Source organism: Aythya ferina (assembly GCF_964211825.1).
Source record: "Aythya ferina genome assembly, contig: HAP1_SCAFFOLD_105, whole genome shotgun sequence".
NCBI lineage: Eukaryota > Metazoa > Chordata > Aves > Anseriformes > Anatidae > Aythya > Aythya ferina.
Window position 1 is genome coordinate 282,097 of NW_028181414.1, and position 23,188 is coordinate 305,284.

General features: G+C 42.4%; 1 pseudogene across 1 annotated transcript; it reads left to right on the top strand.

The window, feature by feature from the left end:
* Window positions 1-914: 914 nt before the first annotated feature.
* On the top strand, window positions 915-22,694 carry LOC311428643 (ubiquitin carboxyl-terminal hydrolase 42-like; annotated as a pseudogene). Its single transcript has 22 exons — window positions 915-1,006; window positions 2,067-2,113; window positions 3,112-3,265; window positions 8,795-8,886; window positions 10,478-10,715; window positions 11,450-11,650; window positions 12,235-12,345; window positions 12,505-12,607; window positions 12,812-12,879; window positions 13,036-13,106; window positions 13,638-13,720; window positions 14,639-14,750; window positions 15,128-15,268; window positions 15,463-15,563; window positions 16,027-16,168; window positions 16,849-17,556; window positions 17,929-18,017; window positions 18,545-18,566; window positions 18,810-19,646; window positions 20,160-20,471; window positions 21,138-21,600; window positions 22,407-22,694. The product of its transcript is annotated as a ubiquitin carboxyl-terminal hydrolase 42-like (transcript).
* Window positions 22,695-23,188: the final 494 nt, after the last annotated feature.

Genomic DNA, 23,188 nt, shown 5'->3' on the forward strand with positions numbered 1-23,188 from the left:
CGTGAGGCAGAATTTCTTTATCTGAATCTACGTGGTTCACATAAATATATTCTTGTTTCCTTCTTTCCCTAGGATTATTCTTCTCCCAGTATTGAATGTTTCAACGGACACCGTTTAAGATCAATGATATTATAAGAGCAAGTGCCGGGTCCTGCACCTCGGACGGGGAAACCCTGGCTGCATGTACAGACTGGGCGATGAGACGCTGGAGAGCAGCCTAGAAGAGAGGGATCTGGGGGTCGTGGTAGACAGCAAGTTGAATATGAGCCAGCAGTGTGCCCTGGCAGCCAGGAGGGCCAATCGTATCCTGGGGTGCATCAAGAACGGCATCGCTAGTAGGTCAAGGGAGGTGATTGTCCCGCTCTACTCTGCGCTGGTGCGGCCTCACCTCGAGTACTGTGTGCAGTTCTGGGCACCACAGTGTAAAAAGGACATGAAACTGTTGGAAAGTGTCCAGAGGAGGGCTACGAAGATGGTGAAAGGCCTGGAGGGGAAGACGTACGAGGAACGGCTGAGGTCACTGGGCCTGTTCAGCCTGGAGAAGAGAAGGCTGAGGGGAGACCTCATCGCAGTCTACAACTTCCTCGTAAGGGGTTGTCAAGAGGCAGGAGAACTTTTCTCCATTAACACTAGTGACAGGACCCGCGGGAACGGGGTTAAGCTGAGGCAGGGGAAATTTAGGCTGGACGTCAGGAGGGGGTTCTTCACAGAGAGGGTGGTTGCACACTGGAACAGGCTCCCCAGGGAAGTGGTCACTGCACCGAGCCTGTCTGAATTTAAGAAGAGATTGGACTGTGAACTTAGGCACATGGTCTGAACTTTTGGGTAGACCTGTGCGGTGTCGAGAGTTGGACTTGATGATCCTTAAGGGTCCCTTCCAACTCAGGATATTCTATGATTCTATGATTCTATGAATGAGCAAAAGCATCCTGCGGTGTTCAGTCTCCAGCTTTGAAGAAAGTATGGCGATACTGAGGGGAAATGTCAAGAGAAGATGCTTTTCAAGGTACTGTATTTCTATATGTTCAATCTCTGTTCGATTTGTAGATTGAAAAGCAAGAGAGAAAGCATGTGCAGTGAGTTGTGGCCTGATAAACCTCCGGCTAAAATCAGCAGAGGCCTATGAGCATGCTGATGGCGTACCAGTACCTTAAAACTAGAGTCCCTCTTCTCAGTGAAAGTCTCCCGCTTTTCTAAAAAAAACTGTTTTTTTTTTTTTCCCAACCCCTTTGAGGTGTTCTTGTGGTTTAGCCCGGCCGGCAGCTAAACACCACACAGCCCTTCTGCAACCCTCTCACCTCCCTCTCTGGAACGGGGGAGAGAAATGGGAAAGTGAAGCCCACGAGTTGAGATAAAGACAGTTTATTAAGACAGGAAAATAATAATGATGATGATGATGATGATGATAGTACTGCTACTAGTAATGTGTACAAAACAAGTGATGTACAATGCAGTTGCTCACTACCCGCTGACCAGTGCCCAGCGTAACCCCTAGCAGCCCGGCTGCCCCGCCCTATCCATGGTGCAGCGTGTTGCCATAAGGCATAGAATTCTTTGGCCAGTTGGGGTCGGCCATCCTGAGTCTGTCCCCTCGCAGCTGTTGCTGTGCGCCGATTCTGATCGCCAGTAGGACAGTGAGACACCGAAAGGTCCTTGGCTTGTTGTAAGTACTGCTCTGCAGCAATTGAAACATCGGGGTGGTATCAGCACTCTTCTAAACATCCTTTCACACATTCTAAGCCAAAACATAGCAACCTACCCGCTACTAGGAGGAGAACTAACTCTGTCCTAATTGAAACCAGGACATGTATCTTTTCCACTTGGGTGCTATTGCTCATAATTTTGAGAATTCAACACGAGCAAGCTAGGAAATGTGGGTACATACAGAACCGCGTGTATATGGCACGCAACAGACTTGGGATGTGGATCCTGCGTGAGGCCTACAGGCTTCTCTTTGTATACCATGGAGCACTGGCTTGTAAACATGGTGAAATTTCCCATCCTTGATGGGTCTAATACAACAAGTCTTTTCTCCCTTCTCTGCCCTGTCCTCTTTCTTAATGTAGGCAGTTGAGAAAGCCAAAATTGGAACGAAAAAAAGAATATAACACAGGTAAGTGGCTGTAAGTCCCCGGGATACCTATTTACGCTGGTTACTGAAGAGGATGGCACTTGGTCACTCCATCGCTTTCATTTGGCCCCAAAGCCTTCTGTAGTCATCTGAATTCACTCCTCAGTGACTTTTCTGTGAAGAGAGGTAGGTGCAAATAGGAGATTTTATGAATTCCTTGGGGAGGGAGCAGTGTGAATTGCAGCTTGGTAGGCACAAAGCAAACTGTTCTAATTGTGCAAAGTAAATCGATACTTGATAAGTTCAAACTTAGTTTTATAGCTGGCAAGCACAAAAGTAAACCTTAGCTGTGATCCTAGCAGCACAGTGGTGTAGCTCTTCCCTTCCCCTTGTCCTCTTGTCTCTTTTAATGACAGTGCAAGCAACAAACCTGTGCCAAAGGGTGCTGTATGGTAAACAATGGGCAGGCTTTTTTCTAAAAAGCACGAGTTTGAGTTATCTGGTGTTTGGGTGTTTCTCTTGAAACGATTCTTCCCTCCTTGAGCTGTTAGATCCTAATGCAGGAAATGGAAGTGCTGCATGCATAAACAGAGTAATCAAACATACACCTCTTAGGAAGAGGCTTGCAATGTCCTAGTGTTTGTTTTGAGCACTGTTAGATACAGTTTGACATGAATGGAGTGAAAACACCTTAGAGAAAGGTGTTGATTGTTCTCACTTTTCCAAGACAGAAATAACTGGAGTAGATTTCCCTCCTGCATGGAACAAAAGTTGCACGTTTGTTTTTGTCTGGCTAGCTTTCAGTCTCTTTAAAAATTTCCCCACAGGTCCCAGTTTTAAGTAGACAGTTTAAACGTGCAGAGCGATAAAGAAGTGGAATGCAGTGGTTGTGACACCAACTTCTGATCTGAAATGTAAAGAAAAATCAATCCACTTCAGGGTGCCTTTTTTGTTTGTCTGTTTCCATTTTACAAGAGCAACGGTGAAATAAGGAGAATCCCATCTTCACTGTTTCAAAATACTTTGTTTCTGCGTTTCAGTCACCAGAACATTGAGGAGCAGAGCTGGTGCAAAAACTGTGAGACGAGTCCACGGAGAAAACAGGGACTTGGAGCTGCGCCGCAGCTGTAGAGTCGGACACAGTCGGTACTCGACTACTAACTCATCCATTCTATTTGACAAACTTATGACAAAGTAAGTCATCTTTTCTTGCAGACCTCTTAGAATGATCTTTCTTAGCAAGCCTTTGCACTATGGCATGATGTTGGCCTCGACTTGCTCTTTATTTTGACAGCAAAGAGTTATGGCTGCTCCTGGCATTTCCTTCATGTTTACAGGGAGACACCGTTACCTGGCTAGATAAACAGATTTTCTTGAAGGTGCTATTTCAGCATATAAGAATTGATTTAAAAATCAACAACAACAACAAAAGTGCTTCATGGCTTACTAGTTTTGTAATCTCACATTTCTGCAGGAATACTTGATTTGCTGCATTTCACCATTACACTCGTCAGCGCCGCTGATTCTGGTTTATCACTATTTGCATTGCAAATCTCCTTGTCCAAAGCTTAAACTGATGTATGCACTGCTTGAAAACAAAACCTGAAGTTGCAGAGCAGAAGACTCAAGTCATTATGTTAGCAGCTGTGTAACCATACTGCTTTCCAAGCATAAGATGTCCAGCTTATTTTGTTTCTATGAAGAGTTTAAATGGCTCCCGTTAAGCAAAGATGTCCCCACACTGATACTTACTATTAAGCAAGGATTCCACCTCCTTTGGCTGAGGTCTGCTCCCTTACTCATATTCGAACATTCATCCAAGTAGCCTGCAATTCCACACTGTCGGTGGAAAGTCCATAGAATAGAAAAGGTTCCTCCAGTCTCTTCCTCAGCCTTTTTTTTTTGAAGCATGCAATAAAGCAAAACATTCACAGGCTGCCCTTCCATGCAAAACAAGGCAAATTAGTAAGACAGGAGCCACAAAACTGATTGTCCTTTAAAGTTAAAATGAGATTTGAAATAGATCGAGTTAGCAAGTGTTGTAAGTCTGTAGCTAAGTCTGGTTTTGCCAATGCAGCACAATTCCCTATCACGTAGCCAGAGCTGCTTCTGTAGCTCCAAGAAGCAAAACTGCTTTGAACAAATACTGTGTCATCAAAGCATTCGTTGGCTCAGTAGGCACGGCTCAGGTTCAACAAGTTTGTGAAAAAATGAGTACTAACAGAAGCAGCAGGGTCCAAAGAAACACTTTATGTCCCCACTGCCAAATGAGGGGCTTTACCTTGAGTGTTATGCACACTGTCAATAGAAAAGCACTGTAACAGAATCTGCCACGGCAGTCTGCATGTTACTGAAAGACCATCGGAGTAGGACTGCAGCAAGATCGTTCCGAAGTTACAAAAAAACCATGGGGGTGGGAGTTTAGTTGCGTTAGATAACACAATCTTAGATAAAGATTTTGGTCTTAACGTAAAAGTAAGGATGTCTACTGATCTCTTCAACTCCAACAACTGAAGCCCAAGTCTGAAAAATCGCCTTTAAGAATGCAAAGAAAATATTTAACTCTTCTGTATGTTCATACTTTGCTATCAAGCAAAGGAATGAATGCTGATGCCTTAACTATGTAGGGCTGTAGCTTACAGAGAGACTACACCTTCCTGTTTTTTTCCCTTTAAAAACGTTAAGTGCACGTGAAATTATTTGGGGGTGTTTTCACATGCAAAGCCTAATGCAGTGCATGCAAGCCCTGTCATCTTCTTCCTCTAGTAGTGTCGCGTTAAGGGGTGTAGCCAATTGACCGTCATGGGTCCCGTCGGATTCAGGGTGCTGAACTATCACGGTCATGGATTCACCAACAACGCAGTACGGCCTCGCTCTAGTCGCGTTCAAGGAGAACTCTCACAGCTAGGAAGAATGCAATTAAGTGCAATTTCTTACGGCGACAGGTACACAGGTTCTTTGGATTGTCAGTGATAAATTCACTGTCTGCAAAAGCAAGCTAGCATGCATGAGATGCACAGGCACACAGCCTAGGTATTAAGACATTAAAAAGCATCAAAACTCTAGAGATTTCTAAGATTCCACAGAGACGCCTGGTATAAGCAAGCGTTCAGATCTTACCCCACGGCGTCCCAATGGAGTGGGGGTGGGGGAGTGAGAGGCTCAGCCTGTCGAGTGATGTCAGAAGGAATCCTTCCTGATAGTATCTTCCCTAACATCCCCTTTCTCTTAAAGCAATTGGTATTATTTTCTATCTTTAAGGTGGAGCTTGAGTGACTCTAGTCGTGCATATCTTGGTTGTGCTTGGTAGAAATGATCTCACTTGCGTTTAAAGGTACAGACTGTGAGAAATTCCGAGGGCGTGCTCAGTGAGGGGTGGTTGCACCTTGGAGGCGGGGTGCTTTTGGAATGGAGGTGTGCTTATGATGCCTAGTCGCTTAAGGCAATTACTCCACAAGTAGTAACTTAGTGTTGATTTAACTACAGCATATCTAAAACATAAGAAGGATGTTAGTAAGGAAGAAGCCGATGAAACCAGTCCTTAAATCTTACTACTTATTGTGCGTGAGCAGACTGGCGTGAGTTTTAGCTATACTGGCAAATATCAAACCACACCTGTGTCGTCCCAGAGCTGGGAAAAAAAAACAAAACAAAACAAAAACAAGGAAATGTTGAAGCAAATAGGGAGGCCTGTAGCTTGTGCAGTCTTCTAGCTGAGAAAATAAAGAAGGAGAGAGACAGGTAGCCTTGAGCTAGCAGAAGCAAGGAAGAGAAGGGCTAAAAGGGAAAAAACAGGAAGGAGAACACGAGCTCCAGACTGACCTATAGTAACCTTTTTCTCATTAAGGGTCATTAGCACATTAAAAATCACACCTGTCAAAATGCTAATCTATGCTAATGTGGGATTCGGTGTGTTTCCCCCCTCTCCTGTTCCCCCTCCCCCCCGGTATTCCTCTGTAATGCACAAGCTCAGTGGAGATAAGTTAGGTGAGCTGTAATAACCAATCCAAAGGAGCCAAAGAGAGAGTTTTCACAAGTTTCCTGTGTATAAATGATGACGATTCCAGTCAGAGGTGTGCTTGCTTTGCGAAAGATGGCCAAGTACCTGACTCTGCAGAGTTCTATAAGTAATTATATAATTAAAAGACCTTCGTGTGCATTCCGACTCTGGGTGCTTATTGGCGTGGTGCACTCTGCACGAACCTGCGGACAACATCTGTACTCAATGTCATGCCTACAGACAACCCTTTACTGTTGGGACCTGCATATTTTTCTGTGCATTCAACACAACCCCTTTGGCACAACTAGTTAACCACATAGCTGCCAGTCCACCACTCAGTTGCACTTGTGAAGAGGAAAAGCTATTTCCATCTACTGTAGGAGCACATCCTCTAAATGCAAGCTTCACTCAGCTGGTCATTTACTGCAGGACAAGATTTGAAAAGTGTTGTTGAGTTCTGGGTTTCCTGCTTACAGGAAAAATTAAGTGCTAGATCACCCTCTACTCCGCTTTGTCTGCTGCATTTAATGGAGATTAAACTGATTTCGTTTGCTCCTCCGTTTATGGACAATGAGCTGAAGGAACAGGTACAGCACATTAGCCTGGAATGCCTTCCCTCCCAACCAAAGTAAACTGGATCTGTAACTAACACAAGCAGAAGCAAGGCTTCCGTGTTTTCAGCTGAATAAAGTTCCAACAAAATCATCCTCTGGGATTTGAAGCTTACTTCACATGACACGCCAATGACTCTTTTCCCTCTATTGTAAAGCGGATCCCTGCTGTTAGTTGCTCTAGAAGCAAAAGAATCATCGTTTTGGTTAACAAATAGCCGCTTCTGCAAATGAGAAGTGTTGTGTTCTCTCTTCCCTTTGAATGACTCCACACTTCTCATCAGCTACTGGATTGCTGACCTAGAATCAGAGAACATCCCAAGGTGGAAAGGACTCCCAATAATCACCAAGTCCAACTGGTGGCTCCACACAGGACCACCCCAAAGTGAGACCCGATGTCTGAGAGCATTGTTCAACACTTGTTGACCTCCGTCAGGCTCGGTGCCATGAGCAGTGCCCTGGGCAGCTGTCTCAGTAGCCAGCCACCCCCTCAGCGCAGCACGTGAGGCGCACGGGGCTCGGCGGGGCGGCCCGGGAGGGGAGGACGGCGGGGCGAAGTGGCAGCTCCCTCAGAGCCGTCTCCCTGCCGCCTTGGCCGCATGTCGTGGCTTTTTTGTGTCGGGGCTTTTTCGTGTCGCGCCCTCAGGCTCTTGCCGTGGGTGAGATGCTGCTCCCCAGCGCGGACCCCTTGCACGCGGGGCTTGCCCGCGGCGGCGGTGGGAGGGAAACCCCAACCCCAAAGCCCTCCCGGCAGGGAGAGCTCGGGGTGAGGGCCGATCTGGCACCGACAGTAAACACACGCCGGAGGAAACGCTCTGGTTTTAGCCGTGAGCAGCGCGGCCAGGTTCAAAAGGCATCACGCTGGAGCTCGGAGTTTGGCGGCGTTCCGAGGCCGTTGTGGCGGTTGTGGAGACGGCCCTGGCTGAGGTGGCTGCTGCTGACGCTGCTGTCCCCTCTGTCCCTGCTGTTGCCGCTGTTGCCTCTGTTCCCGGACCTTGGAGACCCCCGGCGGCCCCCTGTGCCAGGCCCTGTGGCCCCGGGGAGCTGCCCGCCGCCTCGTCGGCCAGCCCGGCAGCAATCCTGCCAGCACAGAATAGCCCACTGCGTTTCAGGGTAAAGTGACGATTAATTTCTATTTCCTGGCCTGGGTGCTGCTTTCTTCTTTAAGGAAGCTTCAAAGTTAAAGGTTCAACTCAGTTATGTCAGGGTTCAACTCCGTTTCGTGAAGGGGCTCTTGTACGAAAGCTTAAGCTGGGATTGACTCTCTGCTAAGCGGAGGCCAAACATGGACCTACTGAGAAGCAGGTCCTAAGTGATAACATTTTCTAAAGAGACTGCTAAACACATCTGAAGAGTGCTGCTGCAGAACTCTGAATGGGGGGATAGCAACTGTCTTAACTGATCTGGAATCTTGAATTTACTTTTCAATGGACAAGAGGTGTGTCTCTCAAGGCAAACAAAGAGAGGAGTAACACCCGATACTCATGTCAACATAAATTTATGCTCAGAGCGTAGGTGTAGGAACAGCATCGGTATGTATATGGAACATCGGGAGAGGAAGCTCTATCGGTATTTACAGTTTTTCTACTACCTTGTCAGAGAGACGTCATCTCCAAATGAGAAATGGATGTATTTTGAAAAAGTGGTGGTGGATCGGATTTCTTCTTTCTAGTGTTAATATTTGCTCTTGAATCGTACTTAATAGCTGGTAACACCTCAATCAGTTGTCAAAAATAAACTTAAAAATGTGTAAGGCTTATCTCATTGGTCAGTATAAAGATCAAGGTCTTCCCTTCCCTTCCCTTCCCTTCCCTTCCCTTCCCTTCCCTTCCCTTCCCTTCCCTTCCCTTCCCTTCCCTTCCCTTCCCTTCCCTTCCCTTCCCTTCCCTTCCCTTCCCTTCCCTTCCCTTCCCTTCCCTTCCCTTCCCTTCCCTTCCCTTCCCTTCCCTTCCCTTCCCTTCCCTTCCCTTCCCTTCCCTTCCCTTCCCTTCCCTTTCTCCCCAGTATTGTTTTTCTGTTCTCCTTCTCACTGCAGTCTTGATTTTGTTTCTTGTCCCTTAAGTATGTTTTCAATGTGTTGCTGAAACATTTTCCCTTTCAATCCTAAAAAAGGAGCTGTCACTGGTGAAGATCAGAGCTTATCCCTGAGCCCAGGAGCTGTCACCTTAGTCTTCCAATCGGACAAGGACGACTTCATTTCTCATGTAAATGCATTTGTCAGGTTTGCGTATTGTTTTTTCAGGAATGGAAAGTGTGTATAGAATGGATTTAAAATCAATTTTAAATGTAAAACGTCAAGGCAAAAAAAGTTCTAATTACAACCTCTGCACACAATTTGCCAGCTGTGGGACTAGGAGTTTTCTTATTTACTGTGTTTTGTTTAACGTGTCTGAAGTTTAATGGATAGCAATCAAGGCGTGCTAGAAATCTGAAAGCACTTTATGCTTTGTTCTCTCCGTCATTTTGGTATAACAAACTAGCTTATGTTTTAAACCCTCCATGAGGTTAGTGGTTTCCCTAAAGGTAACAAGTCCCTGTGTGCTACAGTAAAACAGTAACAAAACATGAAGTATAGAAGTTCATCCTGTCATTATTCAGCTTCTGCCTATGGACACACAGCTATGCTTATTTAAAGCGGTATCACCTTGAAACCTAATCAGCATTTTAAAAAGGACTTTGTAGCAGTTATTGGCTTTTGTCCTGGAGGGCTGAGGTTTGTTTTGTTTTGTTTTACATTCAGCATTTCCGTTTCTAGCTTACATTCCCCTGTTGTTTTGCATGAGGAAAACGTGCAACTTTACAAAGTAGAACGGAAAGAGCTGCTTTTTTCAGTTTGTCGTAGGAGTTTTAAATGTGGTAGGAGTAAAACACCAGAAGTACCGCTGCCAAAGTTATATTCAAACTCGTCTTTCTTGGAGAAGCAGAAGAAGCCCAGGGAGAAATAAATTTGCAAACATGCTCTTCATGCTCTCCTTTCCCAAGATTTCTCTGAGATATAGCCCATCCTCTGTGGGTTTTGAGGTATATGGTTCCCAGGAGTGAAAAGGAGGGCCAAACATCTCTCCTCTTGGATCTCAACATGCCAGGGCTTTAGTGTACTGCCACTTACGGCTCCGCTTTTTCACCTGGAAAAAGCGACCGCATGATGTAGACTGAGGAGCCCTCACAGATTAACTTGCTATCACCAAGTGACGCCCATGAAAGGTGTATTTAAAAGCTAGGCTCATTATAGAATCACAACAAACCCCTCATGACTGGTGCAGTAGACAGTGAGGTAGAGGGCGAGCCCTGGAAAGACAGAAGAAAAGTAGCAGTGAGTTCTGGGTACCTTTGTGCAGACGAAACAGAAAAACGCAGGCAGTGAAGTAATAGTGTTCCGTTACTCATGCCAGCAATAGATAATTGCAACAATTATCTATTAGATCATAGGTACTAATTAACAGATAATTGCGCAACTCCGGAAATCAATAAATAACTGATTCCCCTCAGAGAATGTCTTCTACATTTTTATATTAAAAAGACTCCAGAGTTGTAATGGATTAAAATCCTACGGAAGGGAAAGAAATGGCATCAGCCACTAGTTCTGCAGAAGCTAGAAGTAATACTGATAGAGTTTAGATGGAAATTTTCACTTTGTGTGTTTAGTTTGGGGATTCTTTTTAAATCATTCATACCAGCGATTTAGTTCTTAAGGCTGTTTCTTTGAGATTAAGTGACAGGACTTCTGCTACTCTTTTCTTCTTGGAATGCTTCTTGATATTCTTACGTCAACCAGAACTTCTGTCTCTGTCGCAGATGTGAACAATGACCGTAGCTAAGAAGCCCAAATCTTCAAAGCCTAAAAAGCCCTCTTCAAGGCGGTCTGGCAAATCCAAGAAACCAAGTCCTAAAATACTGATGTCACGCACCGCCAACTGGGGCCGGATAGTGCCTGCAGAAGATTCAAGCCAAGTCTCTGTGGCCCAAGGACGTGGAGGTGCTATTTACTGTAGATCATCTGAAAAATCTAAGGCTTTTGCCCCAAGAGATCTAAGTAAGTGTGCGTTTTATCCTGCCTCCATTTTCTTCAAAGCAAAAGTAGAAAATGCAGTTCTTACTTGTTGCACTGATAGAGAAGGGGACTACTGTGAACAAAGACTTCAAAAGCGAATCCCCTAAGGCAACTGAAGTGACTGATGTTACAGAAATTAATTTTGATATATTTACAGTCAACAGAGAAATGTGGGGAGCTTTTTGTAATGCACTGATTCCTCCATGTCTTTTCTGTTTTGCAAAGAAAAGTGATGGTTGCTATTCACAGCTTCCATTCTTCACAGGTTTTTTGAATGATAACATTGCTCAGGAAAAAACCTGGTATCTGTAGGGGTACCGTCATTCCTAGTTCCTAGTTTTTACGTTTTTACCGTATAATTTCAAGTCTAAGTTTGTGGTTTAAGTTATAATAAGGAAAAAAACAGTAGTTGAGTTAATCAGGTTAAAGATTATAGATGGAGAGGAACTTGGCATTAGGTGCTACAAACAGAATGGCAGTTAGCCTTGCCTTAGAAAAATTAAAATGGTTGACTAAAGTTGTTTGTTTTTTTTTCCCCAAAACATTGTGTTGACCAGCCAATTTGAATTTGGTGGTATTAAAGCTGTCTGCAATAAGTTTTTCTGGTTTGGATTGTAGCTAGCTCCTCTAGGTGCTCCTGCAGAATAGTATTTTTTTAAATACCTTTCTTAGAAACAAACAAACAAAATCTCTTTTTAAATTTAACTTTCTTGCAGTCGTTAATGATGGAATTGCTCCGCCACAGAGCATTCTTTTTCCACCTGAGAAGATTTGTATGGATTGGCGAGAAACACAAAGTGTTGGAGTTGGCCTATACAATCTTGGCAACACATGTTTTCTTAATGCTACCCTACAGTGTTTGACCTACACACCCCCACTTGCCAATTACATGCTTTCTCTTGAGCACAGCCATTCATGTGAGTACTTTCTAACAGTATTTTGAATCTGTTGGATAGCTCTGAAGGTGAAAGAACAGCAGTGATTCTGTGAGATAAGCTTATTTGCCTGATTTTACCTGTAGAAGCTGGCTTTGAGCACCGTATTAGCAGTGGGCTCCGAATAGCATATGGAGTGCAATTAATGCACCATGTTTTATTTAGTTAGTTAGTTATTTGTTTGTTTGTTTATTAAAGGATCATTTATTGCTTCATGGGAATAATGAAGTGCATTGGACAGTAATGCATTTAGTAGTAATTTTGGAGAGTAATACATTTTGCAGCCTGTGGAGTTCACATTCCTGTCAGCCTTTACAACTGCGACTTTGCAGTAGTCTTTTAGATTTCTCATCACAAAATGCATTTGAATACAGGCTTAGTGGATATTTTTCTTCTGTAAAGTTGTGTGAAATGAAATGTTACAAGACTGTTGGGACATTGGCATCTTGGGAGAATAGAATGTAGCAAGGAGAGTGGATATTGTATCTATAGTTTAAATTGTACTTAGATGTTTGTAGTTATGGATATTCCGCTGGACTGGGATGCTTTGTTCTTTCACTCTTCAGGTCGTGAACAAGATTTTTGCATGATGTGCACGATGGAGACTCACATTAACCAGGCCCTGCATTGCACTGTTGATGCCATCGAGCCTACGCATGTTATCAGTAATCTCAGTCGTAAGTGGCTTCAGATGTGTTTCTTTTCGATAGCTTGTAATCTTCAAATAATTATTTGATGTGTATAAGTGGTTTTAACACTCAAATGAAGAGAGATTCTAGAAATACAAGAATGATTTCATTTTTAAATGGGGTCAATACTATCATCTTCTTATTTAGGAATAGGACAACATTTCCGTTTTGGCAGTCAAGAAGACGCACATGAGTTCTTGCGCTATACTGTTGATGCTATGCAGGAAGCGTGCTTGAACGGAAGCACCGATTAAGCATAAACAAGTTCACTTTCATACATTCTCTAGCACCTTCTAGTCCTTTATTTACTCTCAGAAATGATCTCTAGCACTTTTTAGTGCCTTATTTACTATCAGCAACGAAAGTCTACATCATCCTTGGTTTTCATCAAACTCTTTGAAGAGTTAACTCTGTGCCTTAAATCTTCTGAGGTCTGATTATAATTTATTTCCAGATTGGACAGATCTTCTCAAGCTACCACCATCATTCATCAAATATTTGGAGGATTTCTAAGATCGAGAGGTACTTGAAAAAATATTCCTGTCCTTAGAACTGATCTGTGTCTTTTGTCGGTAGTAAAGCAGTCTGTAGTTTGTCTAAAGTAGTATCTGTCAACAACTTGAATTTGGACAGTTAGTCTCCTTCACATAATGTTAAGCATTTATATTTTGCTTCCAGTGAAGTGCTTGAATTGCAAAGCAGTTTCGGATACGTATGAGGCATTTCTTGATATCACTTTGGATATAAAGGTAAGGTGTTTTCTAAATATAATTCATGATGTTTAAGTACATGCATAACTTTCTAAATTAAACTTGTTTAACTTAAAAAACCAAACCACATATAATGTTAAAACATAAGAGCTTGGTGGTGCTAAGGAAGTGGATTGGACTTTGTCCTTCTGTGGAACCCATGTAAATAGTCTCCACATTTGCATTGGGTTTAAGGGGAAGGAATTCTCTTTCTGCAAAAATGATAATGCTGTCATACTTCTTTGTTGTTCTACCTCAATATACATCTAATTGTTAGACTGATGAATTTGTCCCCAGTATTGATGACAAAGCACACTATAGATGCTGTCTAGGCTACTGGAAAAGTATTTGTTCCAAAGTCAAATGCCTTCCAGGTGAGGTCAATGCTGAGCATGCTCTTTCTGCCTCCTTCTTCACAGTGCTCCTAGTAGATCGCTTGAGTATGTTAGTAAGATTCTCTTATAAACTACTAGTGTGTCTCTGGAATTTTGAATTACGGTGACTTTACGCTCTTCTTTCTCGCTGCTCTAGGCGGTTTCGTCTGTTACCAGAGCTCTGGAACTCTTTGTGAAACCTGAAGAGCTGGATGGAGAGAATTGCTATAAATGTAGCGAGTAAGATTTTGACGGATTAGGTCTTAATCCTAGATGTCAGTTTTCTATGTTGCATGACTCTGTTGGACTACCTCTAAACTTTGGATCTACTTACAAGTTTTGTGGAAGTTTATAAAAGACTTGGATTTTTGTTTCTTTGGAGGGGGGAAGTCTTGTTCATAGGCATTCCCTATGGGTTTGCAATTCTCTGGCTTGTATTTTGCCATCAGAATTCAAAAAGAGGTGCTTTTGTTCTTTCTATTTATTAGCTCTCGACAGTACTTTTCTTGATGTAAACTGCCCAGTTTCCGTTGTTCTCTGGGCTAGTGGCTAATTTTCACTGCTTACGCCGTAGGTCCTACCTTGGAGCGGGCAATGTGTCAAACTGAACTATTTTGTTTCAAAGGATGGCAGATGGTTTCAGTGTCTTTCCAGACAAGCTCAGTACATGAAGACTTCCTACTGTTAAATGTCTCCCTCCTGTAGAATGACCATGTGCTTCTGTTGTATTTTTGATGTTGATAGTCGACCTATGTTGGAGATTATTTGCAATTTCTAGTCCTGGGGACCAAGGCTCTCTCGTTCCGCTTTCAGTATTTGTATTTCCCTTGAAAGCTGAAAGAATGTATCCAGGATTGGAGTTCAAATAGCCACTTTTGTAGACCAAGAAATGGTACCTTGCCATCCAACCTGGTAATACCCTTTCGTGAGAGATTCCTGTTCCCGCTATGCTCTGAGTTGTTGGGAAAATTGACCTTCTTCTCTGTATTAACAAACCTGACACACAGTGCATGGGTTTATGAAAAGAAAAAAGACCAACCTATTATGCAAGTAAATATCATTCAAATAGCATAGGCATGCGTGAGACATTAAAAGGAGTTTGTTTTGGGGGCGAAAAAAGAAGATGCCTTCAAACACTTCTCTCTGCTTGTTTTTAAGGTGTAAAAAGATGGTTCCTGCGTCCAAGAGATTTACCATACACCGTTCTTCCCAGGTTCTCACAATATCACTGAAAAGATTTGCAGATTTCACAGGTGGAAAGATCAACAAGGTATATTTACCACTGTAATGCAACTATATCATTGTGTAATGGGACATCCCCCAAAGCTGAAAGTTGTTAATATTTTCAGACAATAATTGTAGACTAACGACTATGGCTTATTCTTTCTCTTAATATCAATAAAGTTCCCGCTTGACAAGAAGCATATGCTTTCCTCTGAGAAGGCTGATTCATCAGGAAACAGTTCTCTGCAACTTCTAGTCTTAACCATTGTTTATGGGAAGACTTATTTGTAGTGCATCAAGAAATATATTCTAGAAATATATTCTAGAAATCAATTCTAGTCTGTGTTTTTTGGAAGTGTTTTTCTCTGGCTAGTCCACGAAGTACTCTGGGATAATTTTTCTATCTTCTTGGTGTCTCTTTAGGAGGTGAAATATCCGGAGTATTTGGACCTGAGAGCCTACATGTCGCAGTCAATGGGAGAACCACTGCTCTATGCCTTATATGCGGTGCTGGTACATCACGGTGTCAACTGTCACTCAGGACACTATATATGCTATGTAAAGGTAGAAGTCAACAGCATTTCTAACAGGGTAAAGGTTGTGCTGGCAAACCAATTAAAGCATGACTAGCAGCTACTGTTTCTAGGGAAAAAGATTTCATTATATTTTTATTTGACATGTGTGTATTTTGTTCCTATCCGTGATTTCATTTGGAAAACGTGCAATTCACCTAAAGAAATCGTTGTCTTTATTTGCAGGCTGGTAATGGACTTTGGTATCAGATGAATGATGCTAAAGTAGTGCGTACTGACATTAAAAGAGTTCTTGGTCAGCAAGCTTACATACTTTTTTATATCAGGTAATAACAAATCTTAAAATGTGTTCAGAAGAGATTTACTTTCCCGTTATTGATATTTTTCTGTTTTGCAAGTGTTTTTCTTGCTATCCGGGGAGAAGATTATTATTTGTCTAATTCAGTTCTGTCTAACCTGAAATTCTCTGTGTCGTTTATTATCTTTTGTTGCTTGGCCTTAAACTGCAGCACTTGTGTAAATTGCTATCTATGTGTTATCTGTAGCTGGCTAATTTAGAGAAGGAGAGAAATGAAGGTCATCTGTGGTGTAAGAATGAATTATTGCTCTGCAAGTGATAGTCTTAGTAGGAAGACTGTTCTCTACTTTTCAGTTTGTAGTCTTGGCGAAGCCTTCTGTAGAGAAGGCTTCCATATCGTATGACCTGTTCCTCTAAAATGATAGGATGGGATTTAATCCAAGAGTAGGCTGAAAGAAAAACTAAACTACGATCACTGCTCTTTTCTGAAGGCGCTATGATTTGATACTTGGAGAACGTGCGTTTTACTTGCCAGCACCATCTTATCCCTGTTCATTCCCTCCTGGTCAGCAGGGGACTAATAGTAAGCAGGCTGGATTTATGGGACCACGACTTCTTCCTCATATGATTAAGGTAATTCAGGGAAGTGGGAGGGCAGATAACGGCACCAAACTGCTAGTGGGTTTGGGGTTTGGTGTGGGGTTTTTGGTTTGGTTTTCGGCATCTTAGTTTTGTTTTCCTTCCCACGCTGCAGCTTTCTTCACAGCCCTCATGCTACAGCCAGAGTCACTCAAACAGTGGTTACTGCTAAATTGTGCAGCCATGCGACTCCATTACTTTATAGCTCCAAGACAGCTTTCTAAAGCACAGAGAGCTACGCTCTTTGACAATTTAAGCAGAGTGTACTAATCCTCAAATCATTTAAAAGAGGACTTGTTTTTCCTATCCTCGTCACTTTAGCTAAGACAGGGAAAACTAATTGTCTTATTCCTGAGCACCAGAACAATTATTTCAGGCTTTTCAGGGTATGTTTAAAGGGGAAAATAAATATATTTGGGAATAGCAGCAGGTAATGTTAAGTTGCTTGGCTGGTTTTCAAAGATGATGTTAATTTGATACCAATCTGCAGTAAACCAAAAGCAGGAATTGAATACGCTTATTGGACTTGCATTTATCCTTAAAGGGCAGTGTGTTTTTCTTTTTAGGTGTTAAGACCATTTGTAGAAACACTCAGTAGGAGAGTTTTGTGTTTCAAAATGTTACATGCAGTGTTTGCGTTAATCCATCTTGCAATTTCTTCTTTTTAAATACAGAATTCAAGCCGTTTAAATGGAAATGGATCCATAAAAGAGGACGCAAAGACCACTGGTGTCACCCTAAAAAGGCCATCTTCAGCACCACCAATGGCCTGTGTTCAAAACCAGGCAATTACCAGGCCTTCAATGACTGATACGTCAAGAAAACAGAAGATCACCATCAGTATTCACAATAAATTGCCTGCTCGTCAGACTGTGTCACAGCCTGACTGTCTTAGCAGTGCTGTGGAGGATGAAGATCTCTACCAGGCTGTTCCTTCATCCACAATTACAAATTCGGTAATGCAAATGAAGCAAATGCAAACAAACAAAAAAGTTTCTGATGAAATTTTTGTGGAGCCAACAGTGAATGAAAATCCTAAACTCAGCTCTGATAACACAGTCCCTTATGGTGCAGAATCTTCAGGAAAATCTGAGGAGGAGTCAAAGGGCTTATTTCAAAGGAATTGCAATGCAATGTCCTCTAATGGAATTTCGGTTGGAAAGGTAGTCCGTACATTGCAGCATTCCAACTCTTCCTGTCAGAATGCTGACAAAGGAAGATCCCAGCATGAGCTGCCAAAAACAGATTCACTAAATGGTGCTATTAGGTTAGTTAATGAATCTAAAGAAAACGGACTGAAACTTGATGATTCCACTTGCCGAGTTGAACCTGTTAAGCCTTCTGAGATGTTCTTTTCTAAAACAAATGGATTGCTTGAAACATAGATTTGCTCCATCGAGAATTTCTCACCTACGATGTATCCGGAAGTGTTTATTGTGTTCCTAATTCAAGTGAAATACTGAGAAAACACAGCACAAATGTGATCGTAAGACTTTGTGGTATTATCTCCTTAGAATTTGCAGACCTGAGCTTACATTAGAACTTGTCAACTTAAGCTCAGCTGAGATAAAAATTCCTAATTTCATAAAGTAGATTTTGGGGGGTGAGTTGGGGTTATCTTTGAAGTGTAGATAACGCATACAACTCACAGCGGTCTTGCTTACCATTTAATGGAGACATTCTGACAAGACTAGTCCTCAGTACTACTACAAATAGTATTTTTTTGTCTGCTGACTTGTGCGTTTTAATTGCAGATGCCTGGAGCTATGCCTTCAGTCAATCGAGAAGTCATCACGGAGTCCCTCACAGCCAGCCAGCTGAACAGCTTGTCAGAGGAAATGAGGTAAAATGAGCACAGTCTTATTAAGAAAAGACTTTATGGAAGTTCGTTACAGTTTTATCTGTCTACTAATAGTACTTAATGGAAGGATTTAAATTAGTACAATTCCATACTGTGTGTCCAGTGTCACGAACAGAACTAATGATCAGCACTGAGCATATCACTCTGATGCAGGTTGGTGCCTCAAGGAGAACTTGTGTTCCTTTATAGAATGTTTTTCCGTTTTTCTCCACTGTCTGGAGAAACATTGGCTGTTCCCCGCTCGCCCCTATGCCTTTTTTCTCAGAGCAGCAGGAGACAGATGCGTTTGCTTTTTTAGTGCAATGGCTTCAGAAGCAAGAGGGGAAAAAACACTTTCTCTGGGAGCTGAAGAAGGTGTCCTAATCACAGGAGAGGTTTCTAAATGGCATATCTTTGCGAGCATTCCTGTAGTCCGGAGGTTTTTGTTTGTTTGTTTGCCTTTGGAAGGTTTTACTCTTAATATTCACGTCCTTCAGCAGAAGTGAGAAATGGGTTTTTATTTTATGCAGTGTTGCGGAACCTCTGAAATCTCCTGGGAATGATGAATACCTCGCCCAGTACCAATGTGATGACGGTGGAGACAAGAAGAAACCAAGAAGATCAAAAGAACGTGACCTCATTTCAAAAGAAACCATTTTGTACGGCAAAGAGTCTTGTGAGCCTGGTGAGAAATTGCGGCAAACTTCCTCTCTCAAGTGTGACACTGAATGTAGCTCTAAAAACCTTTCCTCCTTAGCTATTGCAGATAGACGCCAAGATACAAAGGACAAGACTAAAACCACTGAGAAAGAGCATTACCGAAGAAAGAGGGAACATGCTCCTAGTGAAGAGAAGGAGAGTCAAAAAGCAGGTCCTTCCAGCAAGAGGAGGTGTTCTCAGAGCGTGGAATTTGTTGAGCAAAAGAGTCACAAGCAGGAGTACTGGGAGGGAAGCAGGTACAGATCTTTCCCTCGTGAAAGAAACAGCCCTGAGAATGGCAGAAGAGCAGTCAAATATTCAAAGTACAGATCTGGCAGTGGAGGAAGATCAGAACAAGGTAGCAATAGATACTACCGATCCAAAGGGGAAAGAAGTTGGAGCAGAGAAAGATACTATCGAGACGAAGCACGGAGATGGGAAAGATGTAGCTATTACAATGATTACTATTCACCTCATGCGACAGGAGACAGTAGAGAGAGAAAGTTCTCTCACGGCGATGCAGCCTTTGACAGATCGACTGCAACTTACTACAGCAGGTCACATAAGCATTATCGTTACAAAAGCGGATGGCCTCACGGTTCCCTCTTGAGAGAGGAAGATGTACGTCGCTTTAGCACACCCCGAGCAGACTTGCATTGTTGCTCGGTACCTCAGCAACATTCCGGAAGACATTCTCGTGAAAGACATGCGCTTCCACCTGTGTCAGCTCATTTGGAGAACTGTCGCCAGAAAAATGAAACAAAAGGAAACAGAAAAAGAAAATATACCCGTGCAGAAGGTAGTGAAAGTGAAATAGAAAGGAAAGACAGAAAGATAGAAAAGGAGCTTTTAGGTGGTGAAAAAAATGCAAAAATATCACAAGTTCTGGAAGAAAAAGAAGTCTAAGGATAAACATGGAGAGAAGGATTCCAAGTAAGCAAGGATTCCAGCATACTCCGCATTTTTTATCCTAATTCTTTTCTGGGTGCTTCTCATGTCTTCCTTTTTTTTTTTTTTTTTTTTTTTTTTTTTTTTTTCCTGGTAGTTTCTAAGTTATTTAGATAGCATCAGCTGGCTGGGGATCATGTTGTTAGGTTGATCAGTGAAGATAGGAAAGCTCTTGCTGAATTGTGTCAGAGCACTAGCTTTGGACCACATAGTTCGAATCACATCCGTACACCATTCCAGATTAGGTTAAAAGATTTTTTCTGCTTGCACGTATTCCAGAGCTAGCCATTGTTAATGATCTGTGTACAAACCAGGACCTATGGTCCTTCAATCTGATGGCTTAAGTTTGCTGCATCTAAAGTAAGTTGCATGTGCACAAAGCACCACAAAATAGCTGGCATGCTGCAAATCATCACCTGTGGTAAAATAAATCAAGTTTCATATAGGCAACAAGTGCCACATCTTTTTTTCCCTTTTTAACTTGCATGTTTCTTTCAGACTTCATGATCTGTGTTTCTGTGCGCTTCACTTTGACAATGCCAATCGCAAGCATAAGAAAAAGAAGAAAAAGGAGAAGAAAAAGAAGAAAAAGGAGAAACACCAGGAAAGCGAAAGGCTCCTTGGAACACTTAGATCCTCGTTTCCAGAAGATAACGCGGGAGAAGAAGGAAGAATCCCATCCTCCAGATGGCTCTTCATGTCAGTAATGCAGAAGTGAGAGCAGTAAACAACCTTACAAGGAAGGGAAGACTTCCAGTGCAGGCGAAAGCAAGAAATACAGCTCCATCACATCCAACGACTATACTAAAGGTAAGCGGCCGCAGCGTGTTTGAGGAATTCCTTTTATATTAATCTCGAGATTATTTCAAACAGTCTTGAAGTGCTTGATGACTTAACAGTCTGCAGATTTATTATCAAATCAAAAAAAACCCCGACTTGGTAGACTATTTTTTTCCCAGTTTTGAATGACCACTAGGAAAGAAGGCCTGAAATAAAGAGGTTAAAGGCAAATGGTTTTCATCTGGTTTGATGATGAAGTGGCAAACAAGAGGAAGAGTTGCAAGCTCCCTTCTTAAATTCAGTCCAGCCAAGTAGGAAAAGTAAATGTGGACAGCTGTATCTTGGCAAAGAAGATAGTAGGGAGCAAGGAGGTTTAGCAGTCAAGATGGAAGGTGATGCCATGAGGCTTAGAGGCTAGTAATGTTCTAATGAATCGCAGCCTTCCTAAAAAAAACCTGCCTGAATAATTCATGTGAATAACATACTACCTTCAGCTATTTCAGCTTCTTGCTGTACAGCTGAATGCCTTTTACGTAATGTTTGGAGAAGTAAAATCTTGGAAGAGGTTTTCATATCTTTTGCCCAGTTTGGATGATGAAGTAAATTGCCAGAGTCAGTAGATTCTGGCACTGACAAGTTTCTTCAAGCTTAAGAGCGAGTGCAATTGTTTCCAAGCATTTTTCTTTTCTGAGACAGGGAGCACCAGAAGTTGTCATCTTAAAATACGACATGGAGGGGAGGCTGGTTGTTCACACATTCTTGCCAACATTCATGCAATCTGTCCCATTATCAAGAACAAAATTAGGGACTGAACGGAGGTCTTTCAATTTCCAGTGTTGCAAAAATGGACTTTTTACGATACTAATGTCAAAAGAATCCTGATTGTACTGGACTGGAAGTATCTCTTCTAGCTGAAAAATCAGGAAGAGCACAGAAGAAAATGCCTCTGCTCTACTGCTCTTCGGGCTTCAGTGAATTCTCTGGCCAGCAGATGGCGAACTCGTTCTTTCTAAACCAGTCCAAAGTAGAGGAAGAAAGTAAACGTCTTGCATGCATTACACAAGCGCGGGGCATGGGGATCCCTGGGCTATATACGTGAAAGAGATGTTCGTTGATAAATACAGCAGTACCCACCCCACTTGGATACACTGCTTGCAAGGTAAGCAGGATAGGAGGGCTGTGCAAAGCAATTCTGTTAAATTGAGGAATTCAAGTATTTCGTCAAGCCTAAAGATACTAATTAGTTTCCTTTTGGGGAAGGTCAGTCTTTCAAAGCAAAGAAAAAATGTCTCTTAAGCAGGATTTTCTGAATGGTGGAATCTAATCTGAAAAACGACCACTTCCACATGTTAATTATTTGCTAGTTTATTATTTTTAATTTTCTACTGTATTGAAGCTCTCAAAGAAGCTAGGGACAGACTAGGAGCAACGGAGGACTTGTTAGAGTGCCTTTTCAACCGGAATCACGTTCCTTTGAATAAATGAACAAGGATAGCTAGTGACAATTTGTGATTTAAGGAAATTGCAGATACGTGAGAGAAAGAGCAGCATTAAAGCAGTTAAATTCCTGCATTCCTAAGTGCTCTCTCTAGCAAGTTTCTGAACGCTTCTGTTCTGTGGCTAGGATTTGGTCAGCTTTGATCACTAGTAAAACAAGGATGCCGTCCAGTCAAACCTTCAAATGACTGTAACTTACCTAAGGGCAACCATTTGCTATCAAAGCAGGTAGCTTTGTCCTACTATTCTGTACAACTCACCAATTTTAGCATAGAATTCAAATGTAGTCCGTTTAATGGGAGGACTTTGGAAGCCGCCTTCTCCAGTCAGTTCAGCCCTGTAGTCAGAGAGCAGATCAATCCGTGTACAGGGTTGTGACTTCTCTCTTTGGAAAGAAAACCAGTGAGCCAGACAGTTCCATGTAGACTATCACAGCAGGGAATGACATTTCTTCCCTTTGTCTTTCAGATGCAGAGCTTACTGCTGGAAGCCTTCAATACTCAGACTAAACCTACCATCAAATCCGACAACCTTTTTACCATCGAAACGCAACAACTTCTTACCGTCAAACCCAACAACGTCTTACGACTTCTTACCATCAAAAACCCAACAACTTCTTACAATTTCTTACCGTCAATCCCAACGTCTTCTTACCGTCAAAACCGACTGCCTTTTACAGTCAAAACTGACTGCCTTTTACCTTCACAACCGACGATGCAACCTCATCGTGTTATAAATGAAGTCTCAACTCCCTCTGAATTTAGTAACATAAAAGAATATTTATAAAAGGCAAGTAAACAGCGCTGGGTGCGTGGGGAGTCTATGCTCTACCACCATGCGCACCCAACTGTCAAACTTTCCAAATATATAGAGGACATTGCTGTTACATATTTACAAGAAACCCAAGTACGCCTATACATATGGATATCCTATCCCCGCTTCATATTAGAATTCTCTTTGTGGCGGTCCTTGTGGGTGAAAGGCTCACGGTTTCCCCATCACCATTAGCAACCTTTTGTTCCAGACTGCAGGAGCGGCTTCGACTGTCTCCCTCTTCTTCTGCACATGCTCTGCCCACCACAAAGTTCCCAAAAGCAACAAAATGGGATTGCTTTTCCCGCGTTTCATTAACCCTTGAAACCACACTAATAATATTATTATCATATAACATAAAACAATAAATGTTAACAGTTCTAACCAGCAACCCCCCCAGCAACTTCCGTGCCTTGTGCCTTAACAGAGGGGAAAAC